Genomic DNA, 20222 nt, shown 5'->3' on the forward strand with positions numbered 1-20222 from the left:
CAATACCACCTCCAAACCTCAATACAAAAAGGTATACCACCTTTGCGTTCTTTTCTGTTTTCAGCCCCTGAGGGGAACCAGTAAGGCCCAGGCTAGTAAGAAATACTAGTCCTGGCCTTAAACTGGTAAAATATGACAATCGTGCAATATGAGGCATGGCGCACGCCAGTGTACTTATGCCGTGCGCTAGTCATGGCAGTACGAGCACTACTGGCGTGGGGATCATGGATCATCATTTCTGTTAGTTTATATTTCTGTCAATCACCTAAGCATGATAATAACCAGTTTATCGCTTTCTGTATCTAAAGCTGCTTAGCTGTAGTAGTTACTGCTTACTCCTTCATATGTTCAAAAGGCCTCTGGGATCCTTCTGGTCATGTTCCAGAGCCCAGATGGTGCAAAGCCAAGCACTGGATTAAGCTAAAAGTGGCGTACGGCCATCCATGACTGGCGTACGGCAGTTTGCCCTAAGATCCAGTGGCTGGCCCTTGCATACTAGCTTAGTCTTGGCCTCCTTTACGTCCCCACACTGTTTTGGGGTATTCTGCTGTTTTTTGAGGCTTGAAGCCATTTCATTTGTCTGTAACTACATATTTTCTCTTCTGATTAAACTGCGTGGTTTGTCCTAGGTGTGCGCTGGTCCCTTTCCAGAGCCCAGAGGATTGTAAACAGAGACTGTGAAACCTGATAAGTGGAGTACGCCAGTCTAGGTGTGGCGTGCGCAGGTTGCACCAGCATGCAGTGGCTCGGTCAGTGCATGCTGGTGTGAAGCCTGCTCGCGCTCCTTCAGCGCATTATATTCCAACTTATTCGGGTTGCTCAGTGCTTGTTCTCAATCTATATTTATCATTGCAAGCAAGTCATCCATAAACATTTTGTCACATAAAATGCAACTTGTTACCGTATTTAATCCCCATTAACTACTCCCCCGCCCTAACTGGCTAAAAAATGACCAAATGAGAGAAAGATGCAAATGTTTTACAAAAATGCCCGAGTAGAGACCGATCTCCGGATTGGGCGAGAGGGGTGCCATAAAACCCTTCCCCTCTCGTAACCTGGCTCCCGAACCTCAGATATCGAAGGTGACGACGGTCCAGTCTACAAGCCTTTTTCAAAAATAAAACAAACGTAGCAAACGTTTTCGAGTTTGGTTCCTTGGGTGTTTTTCACCGGTAAAACCCGAGTGGCGACTTTGAATCGAGGCGTTTCGTCGCGCTTTTTCGAAAAAGGGCCGCACCCGATTTTACAAATCGAGCATTTTTGGGGCACGTGCCCACAAGTTTCATTTTGGGATCAATATCAAGTCAGTTTCAAATGCAGCTCAAGCATAGTATGAGGATAGCAAGCATAACAAAAAGAAAATCATACCGGCCCTGTGATAGCTGCTGGCTCTGTCCTGGCGGGCTCGAACTGAACTATGGCAGCCTCCCCCTACGCATCCCGCACTGCTAGGGTCCAAGAAAGCCGAGGTAGCCCAGTCACTGTGGCATAGTCGCTCTTCTCTCTCAAGCGAGCTGCCCTGCTCTCCTGTCTCCGCCTCTCCTCACCGGCCTCTAGCACCTCGCCCTGCATGGCTATGTGCTCCAACACCCGGCCTCCGGTAAACGGCATAGTCACGCTCAGGCCTCAAGAAAGCAGCAAGGCCAGTTGGAACAGTGAAGTGTCGCAGCTCAGCCAGAGTGTACTTGTCTGTATATGTGAAGCGTAGGGCAGAAGTGGCCCAGGAACCTGGTACTCAAGAAGCCAAGTGACTGTTGCGTCACCCGGTCACCTAAGTACCACCGCCACCCAAAGGCCGACTCCAGTAACACCCGGCTCGCTGTCACCACCCTGCTCCTTGCTAAATACTCAGGCTCAGGCTCTGCATTACTCCATGGGTCCCACTCCACCTGCGAAACAAACACAAAGGTTCAAATTCATATGGGCATCAGCGACAACATTAAAACAATTCTAAAGGCAAAATGGTTGATTGACGTGTTGCTTACCTGAGTACCCAACAGCTCGTCAAGGTATGACCTGAAGGCTAGGAAGCTCCCCCTCGACTTCTTCTTGCCGCTATAAAAAGACCCCCAGATCATGGCACGTAGGAGCATCCTCAAGTTCGGACACTTATTCTCCGGATGGTACATCTTCAGCACTTCGTAAGCCCATAGCTGCAAGTGTTTGGACAATCAAAGCATCAAAATACAATTCATATGCAAATCAAGGACAAGTGCAAGAAAGGAAATGGGGAACGAATTACAGAGTTTTATTTCTTACCTACCCTCCAATAGCCAGCAGTCGCCTTCTTCCCACGCGAGAACTCCCCCATAAAGTCGTAGCACGTCCCTAGAGCTGCTCCTCCCCAGTCAAAGCGTGAAGCCGTGTGTAGGTCGTGCAGAGCCGGCAAGTAAGACAAGTGCACTGTAGCTCGCTTGTTCGGGTATAGCGTAGCCCCAAACAAGTACAACAAGTAGGCCCTCGCCATCTGCTCCACCTCCTGCTCTGAGTCCGGCACCCTCCCCTGCAAATACCTCTTAAACTGGTCGTAGTGGATGGTCTCTGCTTCACCTGCCGGCGCCTGCCCCAAGAACCACTCCGGTGCCCCGGTATCTCTATGGATCTCTGAGTCAAAGGGGATAGGCTCTCCTCCTACCCTTAAACTAGTGAGAGCTGCAAAGTCTGACGGAGTCACCGTCATTTCCCCGATCGGAAAGTGGAAGGTATTTGAAGAGTCCCACCACCTCTCAGCCAGTGCAATAAGCAGGGCATGGTCACTCTTCACTGCCGTCAAAGTGAGGATGAACGGCCGAAACCCTGCAGCGTCCACCAAAGCCCTGACTCGCTCCGGTAACCCCCTATACAGCTCAAGCGAACTCGCTCGACCTCCGTGACCCCGAGTGCTGGATGCTCCTCTCTGCATACAAAGACAAGCAACAAAAAAAGGTTCATTAGCAAATGCAATTCAAATCCAATAGTCAATCGAAGTCAGAAACTCAAAAGTAATTCTACGGTCGAGACAGGCATTATAGGAGTCGATCAAAGCTACAAGGTGCTCGTATTATTTTATCCAATTCTACTATCGGTCGAATCAAATCCAAGGCATTTCTCAGTCAAGTTCTGAACTACAAGTCAGTATTTTCATCAGGGTACGCTTTTCAGTCGATTTTAGAGGTATTCTGCTCATTAACCGGTCGATTCAAACTATTGGGCACGCCATCCTGGCGCTTATCATGTCATGGCAATCTACCTAGTCGAGTTCAAGTTCAAATGACTATGTCATCAATCGGGGCAGCCTACAAGTGATTCAAGCTTGGCCTTAGCAATTTTCGTCGAAGTTATTGGTGCTCTATGCTCCAATTTCACTCTATGACAAGTGTTTTAATCAGTCGAATCAAGTTCCAAGGTCGAAGTATGCTACCAAATTTCGCTTACTAAGTTGAGATACAGTTCAAGGTCTTAACCTACATGCATTGCGAGCTATGTTACGCCGATTCAAGCTACGTACAATTTCAATGACATAACATGAATATCAAAGCAAGTCCAAAATATACCTGCGCCCAAGCCACGGATAGGTGTCTCTCTGGGTCCCTCAGTATGAGCTCTGCGTCATAGCTATCCCGCAGAGGCGTGTAGCTCTCAACCCCGGACGGTATGAACAAGTGTGGCTCTAGTAAAACATATGTGTCTGCAACAAACCTAGCGCAGGGTGCCTGCCGTAAGAACTCAACAGGTGTCACTGCGCGCTCGAACGACCATACCTCCCCCTGAGCCTCCTCAGCTGGCTCGATCTCACGCGCAAAGGCCTCCTCCTCGGCCTTGGCTCCCTCGGTTTCTGCTCTCAAGTGCTCCTCCTCCTGGGCTCTCTCAATCTGCCGGAGCCGATCCTCTCACACTGCTATCACTGCAGCCACCACCCCCGGATTCTCTCGGAGCAAACGGCCCAGTTCCTCCTCTGTCACAAACTCAGCAAAGTCTCCGCGCGTAATAGAAACGTGCATCGAAGACCCCACTGCAAGCCTAAACTCAACCTCCTCTACAGGTACTTCCTCGGATATCCCCTCCTCAACCATCGGATCCTTACCCCTTGCCGGGTCTCTCGGTGGTGTCTCCTGTCGATCATCACCGCCACCGCTACAACTGCTGCCGATGCCGGCTCCAGCCGATCCCAAGCCAGTGATCACCAAACCCTCTACACCGCTCCTTAAATCCAATCGACGAAGTCGTGGGCCCTCTGATCCCTCCGTCACAGGAGTACGCCCCATCTCTCTTGGCGTACGCCCATCAACACCGCCACCTACCTCCATTGCATGGCCACCGTCGCCGCTGCAACTGCCTGAGGCCTCTGCACCAGTGGTCGACGATGCTCCTAGAGTCGTTTGATCGTCGATTTGAGACCCCAAGGTCTCGATTTCACCCCTCGGTTGGCCTTCCTTATCTCCGGCACCACCATTGCCGCCTCCACCACCTGGTTCAGCCATGGATGAATGGGTTGAGTAGGTGTGGGGAGAAAATGGAAGAATGAGAGTGAGATTGAAGGATTTGAGAGAGTTTTGGAGTTCAAAACCGAAGGAATGGTGGTTTTACGTCGCCTGTAGAAGTTTATACGACGTGGAGCAGCATTGGGTCGGGTCTGGGCCGGATTTGGGTTCGGGTCTTTTGAAATGATAGGCATACGCCAGTCAGTAAGCGCTGTACGCCGGTAACATTTGGGCCTTAGGCCCAAATCACTCCCCAAGTTGAAATCCGTCCACAACTGGAAGCCTAGGTGGCCCCACAGCACACTGAAGCACGAAGCAAAATTTTCCCTAAGCAGATACCCGTCCAATTTCGAATCAACGATGGTCCACCCGTCCAATTTCACGATGGTCCACCTGTCTAATTTCAAATCAACGACGGTCCACCCGTCCAACTTCAAATCAACGACGGTCCACCCGTCCAATTTCGAATCAACGATGGTCCACCCGTCCAATTTCAAATCAACGATGGTCCACCCGTCCAATTTCAAATCAACAACGGTCCACCTGTCCAACTTCAAATCAACGACGGTCCACCCGTCGAAATTCAAATCAACGACGGTCCACCCGTCCAAATTCAAATCAACGACGGTCCACCTGTCCAATAACTTATGTCCCCAATAGAGTCGATCCATCCGCAATGGGTTGTTTCCCCAGGAGATTCCCTCATCCTCTGCGACGGCCTGATCCGTCCTTTTCAATTCAATCAAGTGGCGATTCAGGTCGTCCATACCATCCCCAGCAGCGGCACCCGCTCATCCAAATTCAACCAAGCAGGTTCTTTAAAGTTCATGTATGTCCTGTTCTGGATAGCCTGGAGGGGTGTCTAGAAAACCTTTGACGTTACTTGTACCAAATCAATGGTTTTTCAAGTGCCGTCAAAGGGGGGCTACTGTAGACACCCTATTCTCAGACTGTCCAGACCAGCTTACTTGCGGGTTTTGATTCCCCAATGATGATTACGGTCAAGAACACCCCGAGGCTAATGGTGTGTTTGAGTTTTGAGCGTCCTAAACCTCGTTCGAACCTTTGTCGAGCCCTGCCCAGACCCTTCAAGCTAGAACCAAATGGCCTCAGCAAAACCATACTTGCTTACGCAAGTATTACGTTGGCGTGCGCCGGTCAACTGCCACGTGTCAGTCATCGGCCGTTGACTCAGTTGACACCGGCGCACGCCGGTATATTATAGGCGCACGCCAGTCAAAAGTCGGTCAAACATCACTATTCAACCACGTGCTCAAGACTTTTGTGGCCACCCTGACGTAGGCTACAGTCCCTTGATGATTATACTCTGCAGAGGCGTTCCCTTCTCTCCCCTACGTCTCCCATCACTTAGTCCCATGCATTTAATGCATGGGAGGCTCACTCACTAACCAAACCAGCCCTTAACCCATCTGGTTTTAGCCCCTCATCAGTCACCTTTTGGCTATAAATACACCCCCTGTATTCATTTGCAAGGGGTTAGTTTTTTTTAAGAGCTTTAAAGCCTCACGTCCCTTTTGTTATTGGTCTCCTTGCTTCCTCTCTCTTCCTCCATTGCAAGAGAAAGTAAGCAGCTCCTCTCTACACCATCCACACTCATACACTCGTCATCCATCCCTCTCACTCCAAGTTCAAGCTCAAAACATCTCATCAACCTCAAAAGCAAAGGTATACCACCTTTGTGAAACTTTTCGTTATGATCCCTGAGGGGTGCTAGCAGGGTTAAGGCTAGTAATCAATACTAGTCATGGCCTTAAAGCTAGCAAGATCCAAAGATCGTGTCAGATGGCGCATGGCGCACGCCAGTATTATTTAGCCGTAGGCCAGTCATGGCTGTATGTGCACCACTGGCGTGGGGACCGTCGATCATTCAGTTCTTGTTTTATTTCTATCTTATCACCTTTATGCAAGCTAAAAACCAGTTTACTGCTTTCTATATTTTAGAGTTGTGCAGTTGCTTATCTGTTGTTTCTATTTTAAGGCCTCTGGGATCCTTCTGGTCATGTTCCGGAGCCCAGTTCATGCAAAGCCAAGTACTGACCAAGTAGTGTAACTGGCATACGAGGTCTATGGACTGGCGTATGACAGTTTCAATGGATCCAGTGGCTGGCCCTTGCATGGCAGTTAAGCCTTGGCCATTGTTTATGTTCCCCACACTGTTTATAGGGTGTTCTATTCATTTCATTGCTCTAAAAATCATCTCTGCTGCCTGTAACCATATTTATTCTGCCATATTGACTGTGTGGTTTGTCCTGGGTGTGCAGTGGTCCTTCCAAAGCCCAGAGGATTGGGAAACATGAGTTGTGAGTTTAGATTTACCGGTGCACGCCAGTATACCGGTGGCGCACGCAAGTCGTCTCTACATGCAGTGGCCTGGCCAGTGCATACAGCTCCCTCTTGCATGTCTCATTCTGGGACAGCGTGCTCCAGTTTGTTTGAAACACTCACAGGTGCTTGTTCTCAATCTATTATTATATGTTTCAACAAGCATCATTCACCATCTTTTGTCACATAAATGCAACTTGTTACAGTTTTAATCCCCTTTAACTGTTCCCCTGCCCTAACTGGCTGAAAATGATTAATGAGAGAAAAGCGCAAATGTTTTACAAAATGCCTGAGTAGAGATCGATCCTCGGATTGGGCAAGAGAGGTGCCATAAAACCCTTCCCCTCTCGTAACCTGGCTCCCAAACCTCAGATATCGAAGGTGACGACGGACCAATCTACGCCTTTTCAAAATCAAACAACGTGGCAAGCGTTTCAAGTTTGGTTCCTTGGGTGTTTCACCGCAAAACCGGAGTGGCGATTCTGAATTGCAAGCGTTTCGTCGCGCTTCCCAAAAAGGGCGCACCTGATTTTTAAGATGGAAATTGAAAATTTTGGGGCGTGTGCCCACAGAGTATTCATGGAGGATTTCGAATTCAAAAGCTAGGGCCTGCTTGTTTGGGTTGGATCTTCGTGTTTACACTTCGAGGTAAGGATTTCTTACTCACTTTATATGTTTATGAGTTGATTTTGTGCTTCAATCGAGTTTGGATCGTCAATCTTGGTGTCCTTGAAAAACTATCAAAATCTGCAGAAAATCGCCCAATACCGCGTAGGGATGGATCCCCCATTTTCATCTCTGGACCAGCAGTGCTAGGAATCGATCCCTGGTGAAGGGGGGATCGATCCCCCTCCCCTCTGGACAGCAATTTTGCTGTTTTGTGTTTCATCAACCGTACTGAGCCCAAAAAACTTCTAAACCCTTTTGGACACCTTCTAACCTATTTCAAGCATGTTCAATTGAATACATTGGTTAATCTAAGTTACCCTCGTCTCGTTGGTCTTCCATTACTAAAGAAAGAATTATAACTTAATCGGTTAAAACTTGATCGAAAGGCATCTTATGCGATTGATAATACTTGGGAATCACTGTGGCATGTTAGGACGGTCGCGGTAGCCGTGTTAGGTGCTACGGCACGATATGGTGATTGGTGGATTGAAAAACGTATAGTAGAGAGGTTATCGAGTATCGTAGGCTATAAGGTATAATGTGGAATGCTTAGTTGGTCGATAGGGGCTTGCCTAGAGGTCCGGATGAGAGTAGGGTAACCTATACCCTCGTGATTCGTTTCGTGGAACCTTGTAAATTCCTTTGGCATTCATTCTATAAGATTCTAGTTTAGAACCTAACAGGTGGTGCATTATAGAGTTGTGTGGGTTCGGTACATGACGAAGGACGCCGTGATGGACTTAGAGGAACGATGTGAACGTGTGTAATTGTCAATGTATATTGTGATATGTTTACAAAGTTTTTATTGCCTTGTATGATGATGATTGAAAAAATGTGAATTAGGGGATGTTGCTTGCTCGTATAAGGATTGACAATGCATGTGTGGGTATGTGTGAGGTGAGAATTCGAATAGAGGGTCTCGTAACACAAGGTATGGAAATGTGGAGACTTTAGAGGGCCCGCAACGCAAGGTGTGGTAATGCGAAGACCCAAGTGGAGAGAATTCACTGTAACGCAAAGTGTGGTAATACAGTTGAATGTTTCACATAATGAAGGGAATTATGATTGACTTTAGAAGATCATGTGGTTGATTGGACTGCTTGTTGCTTGAGATTGTGATTGCTGAAAAAGAAAATAAACGGTTAAGTCTATCAAGGTTTTATTAAAGAAAAAAATGTGAGTTTTGAAAAGAGGATTTTTATCAAAAATCCTCCGATATTCTTGAGTGAATCAACGGATCCGGTATTTGGGCACAAATCAACGGATTCCAGCATTCAAGCTCGAATCAACGGAGCTTCACCCGTAATGGTCTTGAGTTTTTCTCTAAATTGTTTTGGAAATCAAAAAGGAAAGTTTTATGAAATGAGACTCTATGGTGAATGGTATGGAATGAGAAAGTTGTTTGTGGCATTCATTCGAAAAGTTATTAGATGGTTGAACAGTTGTTGTAGTTTGTTAGATTGATGATATGAGTTTAAATGTTGCTTCTAGTTGACGTGTGAGTGATTAGGGTTATCTCTAAGACGTCTGGAATCCCGCAAATCTAAATTCGTCAGTTCATTTTGGTAACCTCTCATGTATCTCATGTTCGCTTGTTGAGTCTCATTCGCGTTTGGTGCATACTTCATCGCATTTTCATATAACTTGAGCATATATTTCTCCACTGGGCTAGTGTAGCTCAATCTATCATTTTTCGATACAAAGCAAGGAAGTTGGCATAGCGTGCATCTCGTGCTTGTTGATCATGTGTCTCAAAGGTATAAAAGAGGTGATTATTTGCATTTGTCTTGAAAGAAGTATTTGAAAGAATGATTATTGTAAACTGTAATATTATTTTGGTATTTTGAAAACTTGGGGCTTCGAGTCAGGATTGTAACATTTGCATTTAAATTTGAGAACAGGGGAAGAATGTCATTTGGGTATTATCGGTACTTCTGTAATGATTTTGTCTATTGAAATTGATTATTATTTCCGTTGAAAATCAAGGGCGTGACAGAGTATCTCTTCTTGTCTACTGCTACCTTGCATGCCTTATCATCTGTTGCTACAACTTGGAAGCCTCTTTTACAACAAAGTTGGCATCTAGATGCTCACATACAACAGCTATTGACAGACTTGACACAAAATGCTGCAACACATCCAGGTTTTATGTTGGAACAAGGGGTGTTTACCTGCAAAGGGAGTCTAGTGGTAGGGGACTCAACTGATCTGAAGGGGAAGATTATTGCAGAATACCAAAACACATCAGTAGGAGGCCACTTAGGAATTGACAAAACCACAAGGAGGATTAAAATGACATTTTATTGGAAGGGTCTCAAAAAGAATGTGCAGAAGTATATCTCATAATGTGATGTTTGTCAGAGGTTTTAGGGGGAGAATGGGTATGTACCAGGATTATTACAAACTATACCAATACCAGAAAGGATATGGACAGATATTTCTATGGATTTTATTGAAGGGCTTCCTAAATCACAAGGTAAAACTACTATCTTTGTTGTGGTGGATAGGTTGACCAAATATGCTCATTTTTTGGCTCTTTCTCATCCATACACTGCTAAAGATTTGACACAATTATTTCTGGATAACATCTTTAAGCTGCTTAGGCTACTTGCTACCATTGCGTCCAATGGGGATGTGGTCTTTAGTAGCACATTTTGGCAAGAGTTCGTTAAGTTGCAAGGTTGTCAACTCAACCTCAGCACTTCTTATCACCCCCAAACACATGGTCAAACTGAGATTGTTAATCAGTGTTTGGAAAATTACTTGCGATGCATGTGTGGAGACTGTCCAAAACATTGGGCTAAGTGGTTGCCTTTGGCAGAGTGGTGGTACAACACCTCTTATCATTCTTTTATTAAGACCACTCATTTCTATGTTGTGTATGGGCAAGAACCACCTAACCACACCTTTATGAACATGAAGACTTCTTCTGTGGCAGCAGTAGATAATTGGTTCAAGGAAAGGGCTTCCATTCAAAGGATGCTTAGGGAAAATCTTCATTCAACGCAACATAGAATAAAACAATATGCTGACAAGTTGAGAACTGAAAGGGAGTTTGCTGTGGGAGATTGGGTGTACTTGAGGCTCCAACCATATAGATAGACAACCCTAGCTTTGCAAAGGAACATGAAGTTGGCACCAAGATTTTATGGACCTTTTCAGATTATATCTAGGATTGGTAAAGTGGCTTATAAGCTGTCATTGCCAGATACAACTCAAATTCATCCTGTCTTTCATGTGTCATTACTTAAAAAGAAGTTGGGGACAGATGTGGTGGCTACTCAGACTCTTCCACCAATCAGTGAAGAAGGTGCTTTGCAGATAGAACCAGTGGTTGTGCTGGAAAGAAGAATGGTTAAGCGTAACAACCACGCCATAGTTCAATGGTTGGTGCAATGGTCTAGATCCTTCCTAGAAGATGCTACTTAGATAGACTATGATGAGCTGGTGTCAAAATTTCCTAATTTTCAGCATTGAGGTCAAGTCTATTTTTAAGAGAAAGGAAATGTTATGAACAAAAGAAGTTCTATTTTCTTTAGTTGGTTAACTCTCTTGGTTGATATGGGAGTTAGTGAGTCTGTTAGGAGCCAACTGAGCTGGCATGTTAGTTTGTTAATTCTGTTACGTTAGTGGTTAATTCTGTTTGTTATAATTAGCTATAAGTAGAGGAACGGAATAGGGGAGAGGCATGTAATTTCTGAAGTTGTAACTTCCTGGTGGAATGGAATAAGAAACTGTTTTTCTTTTCCTTTTCAATTCCAGTTCTTCTTCTTCCTCATCATTACAAGAGTTTAATGAATTAATAATCCACTATTAATTGGTTTTGAGTTTAATGAATTAAAAACCCACTAATAATTGGTTCTGGATAATTCGATCGATTGTGATTGGGTTAGGTTTCAATTTCTTTAGGATTTCGTTTTCAATTATTCCACTTGATTAAGGTTCGTTTTCTACGATTATAGGTTGTGGTTGCTGCGGGCAGAGGGTTGGGGCGAGTGGGGTGGGGAGGATTGGGTTGGGTTGGGTTGGAGAGGGAAGGTATTTCGTAAGCCAGTTTCATGGTAGGAGGATTGGGTGTGGCTTAGTCCATGGGATAGGTAACAGGGTGGGAGAGAAGAAGGAATTTGCATAGTTAGTGAGCCTTGATTGGTGGGGCGGAAAAAGGAGGGTTTTCAGCTGATCTGGATAGAATTTATTCTCAAAAAAAATAATACTACAATAATAATCAACCATACAAACTCGATTTGTTTTCTGGCGTATCATGTTTAATTTGTTCGGGGTTTGGTGTTTGAACCACCTGAATATGTCCAGAAGTATTGGATAGAATGAGTGGCGCATTAAGGATTTGTAGGGTGTGGGCAGAGGTTGTGTTGTAGCAGATTGTGGCTGTGGTAGTTGAGATTTTCATTGATAGCGGTGTGGTGGCTGGGTTTTGATTCAAGGCACTGGCACATTCAAGAATTCGACATAGGAGGGGCACCAACTCGTAGTAATTTTGAATATAATTTTTCAAGCACAATCTGTTTATGCTACACTAATATTTGTTGAAAAGTACCAAAATTTTGCGTTAATTACAATAAGCCCATTTTAATTATGCCAATATACAGCATAAACTTAAAATACCATCTAAGTAACCCTTATTGTAGTGTCATATTGTAAGTAAATTGAATTCCCAAATTTAATAATTAAAGCATTATTCTTTCATTTTTATTATCTACAAATGGAATTTATCTATTTGAGAGAGAGAGAGAGAGACAAGAGGAAATTTAAGGTTTTGGGGCTGTTTGAATAATTTAGAATAGTAGGAGGAACTCTTAAAGAATTTTATGGTTGAAATTTAAGGAGTTTGTAATTCTATATTGTTCTAACATAGGGGTAAAAGTGTATGAGGGGGTCATGTGCCCCTTGTGGTCATTGAGTGAATCTGCCAATAGGTGTGTGTACAAGGGAAAGAAAATAATTATGAAATTTAGAGAGAATCGAAATTTGGAGTAATTAGCGAGGAAAGAGAAGGGTGCAAATAGAATTCTCCATGACCCGTAACACCAAAAAACAAAACATGGCACATGAGTCCTTTCCGTCATAAATTTAACGGAATTGGACGGTAGGGTCCCCAATCGATAATATCATGTAAAATGTAAAGGGCTCATTAACACTAATTGAAGTTTGGGTGTACACGGGATATTGCGGTGAAAGTCCAGGATTTCTTTTGAAATTTCCAAAAAAGAAAACAATTGGAGTAAAACCTAAACCCCATCGCAGCCGTTGATTAACGAGCTACACTCCACTCTATCGCCACTATCGATTTTAGCCTTAAACCCTAAAAATCCTAAACCCACCTCTATATAGCCAAGAGATCGACACCCTTGTGTTTACTCCGTTTTCGTCTCCCTCTCTGCAACGGACAATTTCTTTATACAGTGTAGTGGTCCGAATATTCTGGTTCGGCCACAGTCGCTACGTTCGATGGAAGGCCACGATGCTACCCTCCACGATCCATCTCGGCTCGGCCCAGAGCTAGGCAACAGGGCTCGGCCATGTCTCCCACGATGCTCCCTTGAAGCTCAGGCTCGGCCATGTCTCCCTCGATGCTCCCTTGAAGCTCAGGCTCGGCCATGTCTCCCTCGATGCTAACTTGAAGTTTAGGCTCGGCCATGTCTCCCTCGATGCTCCCTTGAAGCTCAGGCTCGGTGCTCCCTTGAAGCTCAAGCTCGGCCATGTTTCCCTCAATGCTCCCTTGAAGCTTAGGCTCAGCCATGTCTCCCTCGATGCTTCCTTGAAGTTTAGGCTCGGCCATGTCTCCTTCGATGCTCCCTTGAAGTTTAGGCTCGGCCATGTCTCCCTCGATGCTCCCTTGAAGTTTTTAGGCTCGGCCATGTCTCCCTCGATGCTCCCTCGAAGCTCAGGCTCGGCCCAGAGCTAAGCAACTGGGCTCGGCCACCATTTGGGGGCTACTACGCAGACGACGTTCGCCTAGCCCGAATTCCCTTCGGTCTCGGCTTCCCTTTAGGCTCGGCTACCCTTCAGGCTCGGCCACCTGCACACTCACGTGTCGCCCCGCGTGCTAAGGCGGTTACACCAAAGGATAATCATGAGCGCACATGGAATGTGCCAGCTCACACCAAAACGGTTACCAGATTCATCCGGTGACGTCACGAAGACGCCGCCTGGCCCGCGCAAGGCACGTGCCTGTACTTGGAGAGCAAGTCAGGGAGGCTCTATAAGTACCAAAGGATAACGCCTCTGGGAAGGTACGCACTCATATACGTGAATACCCACTCAAAACCCTAGTCTCTTCCCTTTCTCTCTGCACAATACTTATCCTCTCGCCGGAGGGCCTTGCCGGGGCAACCCCCGGCCAGGTCTTAGTCGTGCGCTCCCTGTGCAGGCTAGGAGAAGACTCAATAAACTATCAAGCCACCAGCGGAGGAGAAGATCGAGGATCACGGGCCACATAATTGGTGAACCCGACGTGAAACGCTTCTGATTCAAACGGTTCTCACATCCTCCAAACCCCCTCACTCCTCCGTGAAACGACGACCAAACTACTCACCATGGGCGGAGATTAGACGGATATAGCCATCTCAGGGACCAAAGACGCTAGCGAAAATGTCATCCCCACAACACCCCATGAGAGGCACATGTCCATATCCCTTGCCCCAGGATCCGGTCTCTCACCAGTCGCGGACGACGTAACGGTGGCCTATATCAGTTTGCTACAGCGTCGCGACGACGAACGCGATAACGAGTTGGCTGCGCTAAGGGCGGAGGTGGCCCAAATGAAACAGCATATGCAGCAAGACACCACCCCCGCCGCATCCAGATCTGGTGGAAAAGAGGGTAGGGGAAGACAAACACCACCTCCACCACCACCACATGGGCGTCAGAATGAGGGAGGCCAACGCGGATCCGTAAAAGATCGCCTAGGCTTCACCCTAGCATCGGGCGACGCCAGAGAAATAATCCTCTACAAGCAACCCACCGCATCTGAAACACACCGTTCTAGAAGCCATCACGAGCGGACCAGGACGAGGGATACCGAGTCATTTACAAGTACGTACTCAACTGGTCGTGCGGAGTTCTCTCGCACAACAGTTTCGCACCACAGCCGAGATTCCGCACGGACCAGACCCCATGTCTCTGAACGTCTAGGGAACATTCCGCCTGAGAATCTAGATGAAGAACACCATGCACGGCGAAACAAGAAGGCCCTACGCACCGAGGGTGTGAACGAAGACAATAGAACCCGCCGAAACAAGGACAAAACCGTCGACGGCCCACGCCGAACAACGACGGACCTTCGAGACAAGCTTCGGCGCAGGGACGCCGAGAAGGCGTCAGCAAAGGAGAACCAGGAAAGGGTTTCAAAGAGAACAAAGACGGACGAGCACGGCAAACCGCCGCGCCCAGGATTTGAAAGACAACCGAAGGACCTCGGCATCTCTCCCTTCACCTCCCACATCATCAACACGGCGCCGGAATCAACTTTCCATCTGCCCAAATTCACTAATTCGACCCAGTAACCTGCGAGGCCTACACTCACCTAATCCACTTCCGGCAGACAATTGAGCTCTGCACACTAAAGGATGAAGTAAAATGTAAGGCGTTCCCATCCAGCCTCGGCTCCCTAGGACTCCAGTGGTTCAACAAGTTGCCCGCTGGATCCATACGGAACATGGCCGACCTTGAACGTGCCTTCAACACACGCTTCATCACGAGCAACAAAACGGCCAAAGAGCCTGAGTCCTTATCTCAGATGAGGAAACTCCCATCCAAAACTCTCAGGCAATATGCCGAGCGCTATTGGCAGTTGTTCAACGAAATTCCAGGAATCGATGAATATTGGGCTGCGCTTACTTTCAAAAACGGTCTGGAAACCGGCAGTAAGATCCTAGATGAACTCGCCATCCGCCCACCGCACGGCATGGGAGAGTTGATGCGCGTCGTGGAGAGATTTTGTGCTCTTGAAGAGTTTTATGCTGACCGTGCGGCCCAGGGAATCCCGAGCTTGACAGCATCCTTCACCTCGGCCGCACCCCAACTGCCGGCACCAATAATCACCCAGCACTTGCAAACCAAGAAGCACCCCAAGACATACAATTATGCCGAACCTAAACCCCACACTACGGTTGGGGCTTATGCTTTGGCTCGGATTGAGCAGTTTGACGTTAGAACCTACGATCCGGAATCAACACGAAGGTTGATCCAACGGTTGGCACTTTCTCCACCAAAAGCCTTCATATCTGTCCGCCAACTCTCTGTGTTCAAGGCTACTGCACTTCGGCGACATAACCGTTAGGTCCACAAGAGCAACTAAGTTTTATCTGACACGATCAAGGCACTGACCGAGTTTGCCAGGTTTGGTCATGTTTGGTTCGGCGCAGACGACGTTCATACGAATGGTTACAAGCAATCGACCTATGCTGAAGTTGACATTCCTCTTTACGGCTGAGTACAACCACAATTTCAATCCAAGTATTCCTCCACACCGGCATAGGCCGAGCATCTAAACGATGACTTCGGTGACACCTATACAAACGGCGTTTGCGCCATCAACGGCCTTCGGCCAACTCTCAACCGTCGGGGCTTTTTAGAGTCTAATCGACTGTTCGGTGCTTGCGCCATCAACGGCCTTCGGCCAACTCTCAACCGTCGGGGCTTTTTAGAGTCTAATCGACTGTTCGGTGCTTGCGCCATCAACGGCTTTCGGCCAACCCTCAACCGTCGGGGCTTTTTAGAGTCCAATCGACTGTTCGGCGCTTGCGCCATCAACGGCCTTCGACCAACTCTCAACCGTCGGGGCTTTTTAGAGTCTAATCGACTGTTCGGTGCTTGTGCCATCAACGGCCTTCGGCCAACCCTCAACCGTCGGGGCTTTTTAGAGTCCAATCGACTGTTCGGCGCTTACGCCATCAACGGCCTTCGGCCAACCCTCAACCGTCGGGGCTTTTTAGAGTCCAATCAACTGTTCAGCGCTTGCACCATCAACGGCCTTCGACCAACTCTCAACCGTCGGGGCTTTTTAGAGTCTAATCGACTGTTCGGTGCTTGCGCCATCAACGGCCTTCGGCCAACCCTCACCCGTCGGGGCTTTTTAGAGTCCAATCGACTGTTCGGCGCTTGCGCCATCAACGGCCTTCGGCCAACACTCAACCGTCGGGACATTTTAGAGGCTTATGCCATCAACGACCTTCGTATCATGGCCAACTCTCAAAACCGTTGAGGCTTTTTAGATTCCACGTGACATTTGGCGCTTGCCCCATCAAATACCTCATAGCGGTCGGCCAACTTTCTCACGCCAAGTGGCTTTCTAGAGTCCGCACGACATTTGGCCCTTGCACCAGCAAAGGCTCTCATCACGGTTCGGCCACTGATATTCGGCCAGACTCATTGTCAACTTCTCCTATACTCTTTGTAGCAGAAGAAGTTGAGGGGCTATTGTAGTGGTCCGAATATTCTGGTTCGGCCACAGTCGCTACGTTCGATGGAAGGCCACGATGCTACCCTCCACGATCCATCTCGGCTCGGCCCAGAGCTAGGCAACTGGGCTCGGCCATGTCTCCCACGATGCTCCCTTGAAGCTCAGGCTCGGCCATGTCTCCCTCGATGCTCCCTTGAAGCTCGGCCATGTCTCCCTCGATGCTCCCTTGAAGCTCAAGCTCGGCCATGTCTCCCTCGATGCTCCCTTGAAGCTCAGGCTCGGTGCTCCCTTGAAGCTCAGGCTCGGCCATGTCTCCCTCGATGCTAACTTGAAGTTTAGGCTCGGCCATGTCTCCCTCGATGCTCCCTTGAAGCTCAGGCTCGGTGCTCCCTTAAAGCTCAGGCTCGGCCATGTCTCCTTCGATGCTTCCTTGAAGTTTAGGCTCGGCCATGTCTCCCTCGATGCTCCCTTTAAGTTAAGGCTCGGCCATGTCTCCCTCGATGCTCCCTCGAAGCTCAGGCTCGGCCCAGAGCTAAGCAACTGGGCTCGGCCACCATTTGGGGGCTGCTACGCAGACGACGTTCGCCTAGCCCGAATTCCCTGCGGGCTTGGCTTCCCTTTAGGCTCGGCTACCCTTCAGGCTCGGCTACCCCCGCGATCTTACGGGCTCGGCCACCTGCACACTCACGTGTCACCCCGCGTGTTGAGGCGGTTACACCAAAGGATAATCATGAGCGCACATGGAATGTGCCAGCTCACACCAAAACGGTTACCAGATTCATCCGGTGACGTCACGAAGACGCCGCCTGGCCCGCGCAAGGCACGTGCCCGTGCTTGGAGAGCAAGTCAGGGAGGCTCTATAAGTACCAAAGGATAACGCCTCTGGGAAGGTACGCACTCATATACGCGAATACCCACTCAAAACCCTAGTCTCTTCCCTTTCTCTCTGCACAATACTTATCCTCTCGCCGGAGGGCCTTGCCGGGGCAATCCCCAGCCAGGTCTTAGTCGTGCGCTCCCTGTGCAGGCTAGGAGAAGACTCAATAAACTATCAAGCCACCAGCGGAGGAGAAGATCGAGGATCACGGGCCACACATACAGTATTCGAATCGAGCTTCTTAGGTTAATAATTTTTCGTAGTTGATAGACCTGCAAGTATAATTTCGTCCCCGATTTCTTGTGGTTTTGTGCCGTGTTACTGTCCGTGATGACAAATCCAAAGGCTTGTTTCTCAGAAACATTCGCAGTGGCTGCCTGATATAGCTTTCACCTCGCCGGGCTTGAGAGCTTATGTTGCCCTTTCAACCTTCCTTGGATGTCTTAGACTCCGAATTAGTTTTCCATCGACACCATTCAATTTTCTAACTTTCTATCGTTTGTAACATATTTGCATCTAATTGTTTGTTTGCTTGCTTGCTTTCGAATGTGTGTTGAATTTGCATTTATTTAGTTTTCTCCTGAAATGATAAAGAAGTTGGACTTGTAAATTTCTTCTTTGTATCCAATGTCGACGATGACAAATCCAAAGGCTTGTTTCTCAAAACATTCGCAGTGGCCGACTAAGATCTTCGCCTTCGCTGGGCTTGAGAGATTGTGCTGCTTCTTTCCTTCCTTGGATGTCTGAGATTAAACTTGCCCTTGATTACCTTAAACTTTGTCATACATTTTAGGAACATTTTTTTCATTCGTTGTGTAATTTTTAAATCATTGGCTTGGCTTGAATGTTTTGTGCAGTAGATGTTTTCAATCTCTTCTCAAAATCTATGTTTCAATTACTTAGGGATGCGATTTCAAGATCAGTGTCACTGAATGTTTTATTTCTATGTGTTGATGATGACAAATCCAAAGGCTTGTTTCTCAAAACATTCGCAGTGGCAACCTAAGAACTTTCGCCTTCGCCGGGCTTGAGAGCTAATGCCGCTCTTATCCTTCCTTGGATGTCTGAGACATGATTCCATCATTTAGAAGTAATACAGTAGTTTCTTGCTGTGACCAATGCTTTTCATTGGTAGCTTGTTTAGTTTACAGGGATGGGTATGCATAATCCCATTTAAGTTTCATCATCGTTGATATGTCCAGTTGGTGGTACTGTAGTACATTCAGATCAGACTACCTTTTATCTTCTTTCTATTTGTTTTTGTAATTAGCATTGTGATTCTTTCTTTGATATTGCCAACACCACTTGATACATTTGATCATGCGTGCATATTATGGTTTGATGTGTCCAAATTCCAATTGGTTGAATGCTAACAAGACTTGTTTCTTTTTAGCTGTTGATATTGATATTTATTGGGGCATGTTAACTTAAAAGTCATGGTATACTCAATTCTTTTTTTCCCCTTCTTCATGGACCACAAATCCTTCCCTTTTATTCAGTGCTCATGCCTACCTTATGGATTTCGTTGATGTCTTGATTGATTAGAAATTTTTGACTGTTGCTTTGTTTTTAATCCTTGTTCCTTGTATTGTCAAAGTTGGTGCATAATTTTCTCACTTTGTCTGTGGCCATTTTATTAACCGGAGTGATTCTCAGAAACTTTGCAAATACAGGACATGATGCATGTATAAAATGCACTTTGTTACCTTTTTAAAAAAAATGCACTTGGTTCTTCGATTTTTGTCTGATTTTCATCTCCTTTACAAAGTAAAGCTGTTGACAATCAAGCTCACAATAATTCATTTTTTGAGAATTCAAATACATACATCGCTAATTTTAGACTTTTCTCGTTTGGGTTGTATGTATATAAACGACTAGACTAAATTTGTTATTTTTTATATATAAGTCTGATATATTTGATACCAAAATTAGGAAATAAAAAAGCTTCAGGAGGTAGCTTCTTACATTTGGGGGTATGAAGTTCAAATTAGGAACGTACCTATCCATTACCCTCGGACAGTTAAAAATACATATATCTATCTGAATTGAACGTAAGAATGGGAAACACAGTTTGGGGACTGGGTCCAACTAAAGCTAGAGGGGAGTGCTGTACTTCCATATGTTCTGCCCAAATGAGTTGATTAACAAGAATTTAGACGTTTTTTGTGGTGTGACAAAAATGTTCCTTTGATGAAAGCTAGGATTAAAACGTGAACACAAATATTAAAGGGTTGCTTTCTAAGCTCTCCCTTTAGAAATTTGTTGAACTTCCATCTGCAGAGCTGAAAGTTCAGCTGTAAACTGAACTACTGAAGTCGTGGAATTCATTAAGATGAGCAACCTGGCCCTACGCCGAGGTTTCCTGTATTCCTCCTATTCATTCCCGTCTATGTTACTTCTAAGTGTATGTACCTCGTAGGTATCCTCAGTAGAAAACGCACACAGCCACACC

At 46.5% G+C, this 20222-nt stretch overlaps 1 long non-coding RNA gene and 3 other non-coding genes across 4 annotated transcripts; 3 read left to right on the forward strand and 1 right to left on the reverse strand.

Annotated features, from left to right (window-relative positions):
• Positions 1 to 17988: 17988 nt before the first annotated feature.
• LOC131300982 (uncharacterized) lies at positions 17989 to 18862 on the reverse strand. Its single transcript, XR_009191124.1, has 2 exons — positions 18773 to 18862; positions 17989 to 18452 (listed from the first exon to the last, which is right to left on the reverse strand). It is a non-coding gene; the product is annotated as an uncharacterized LOC131300982 (long non-coding RNA).
• On the forward strand, positions 18093 to 18220 carry LOC131302199 (small nucleolar RNA SNORD14). The gene has a single exon (XR_009191663.1). It is a non-coding gene; the product is annotated as a small nucleolar RNA SNORD14 (small nucleolar RNA).
• On the forward strand, positions 18399 to 18521 carry LOC131302200 (small nucleolar RNA SNORD14). Its single transcript, XR_009191664.1, has one exon. It is a non-coding gene; the product is annotated as a small nucleolar RNA SNORD14 (small nucleolar RNA).
• On the forward strand, positions 18719 to 18842 carry LOC131302198 (small nucleolar RNA SNORD14). Its single transcript, XR_009191662.1, has one exon. It is a non-coding gene; the product is annotated as a small nucleolar RNA SNORD14 (small nucleolar RNA).
• Positions 18863 to 20222: the final 1360 nt, after the last annotated feature.

The sequence above is a fragment of the Rhododendron vialii genome, chromosome 9a (assembly GCF_030253575.1).
Source record: "Rhododendron vialii isolate Sample 1 chromosome 9a, ASM3025357v1".
In the NCBI taxonomy this organism is placed as follows: domain Eukaryota; kingdom Viridiplantae; phylum Streptophyta; class Magnoliopsida; order Ericales; family Ericaceae; genus Rhododendron; species Rhododendron vialii.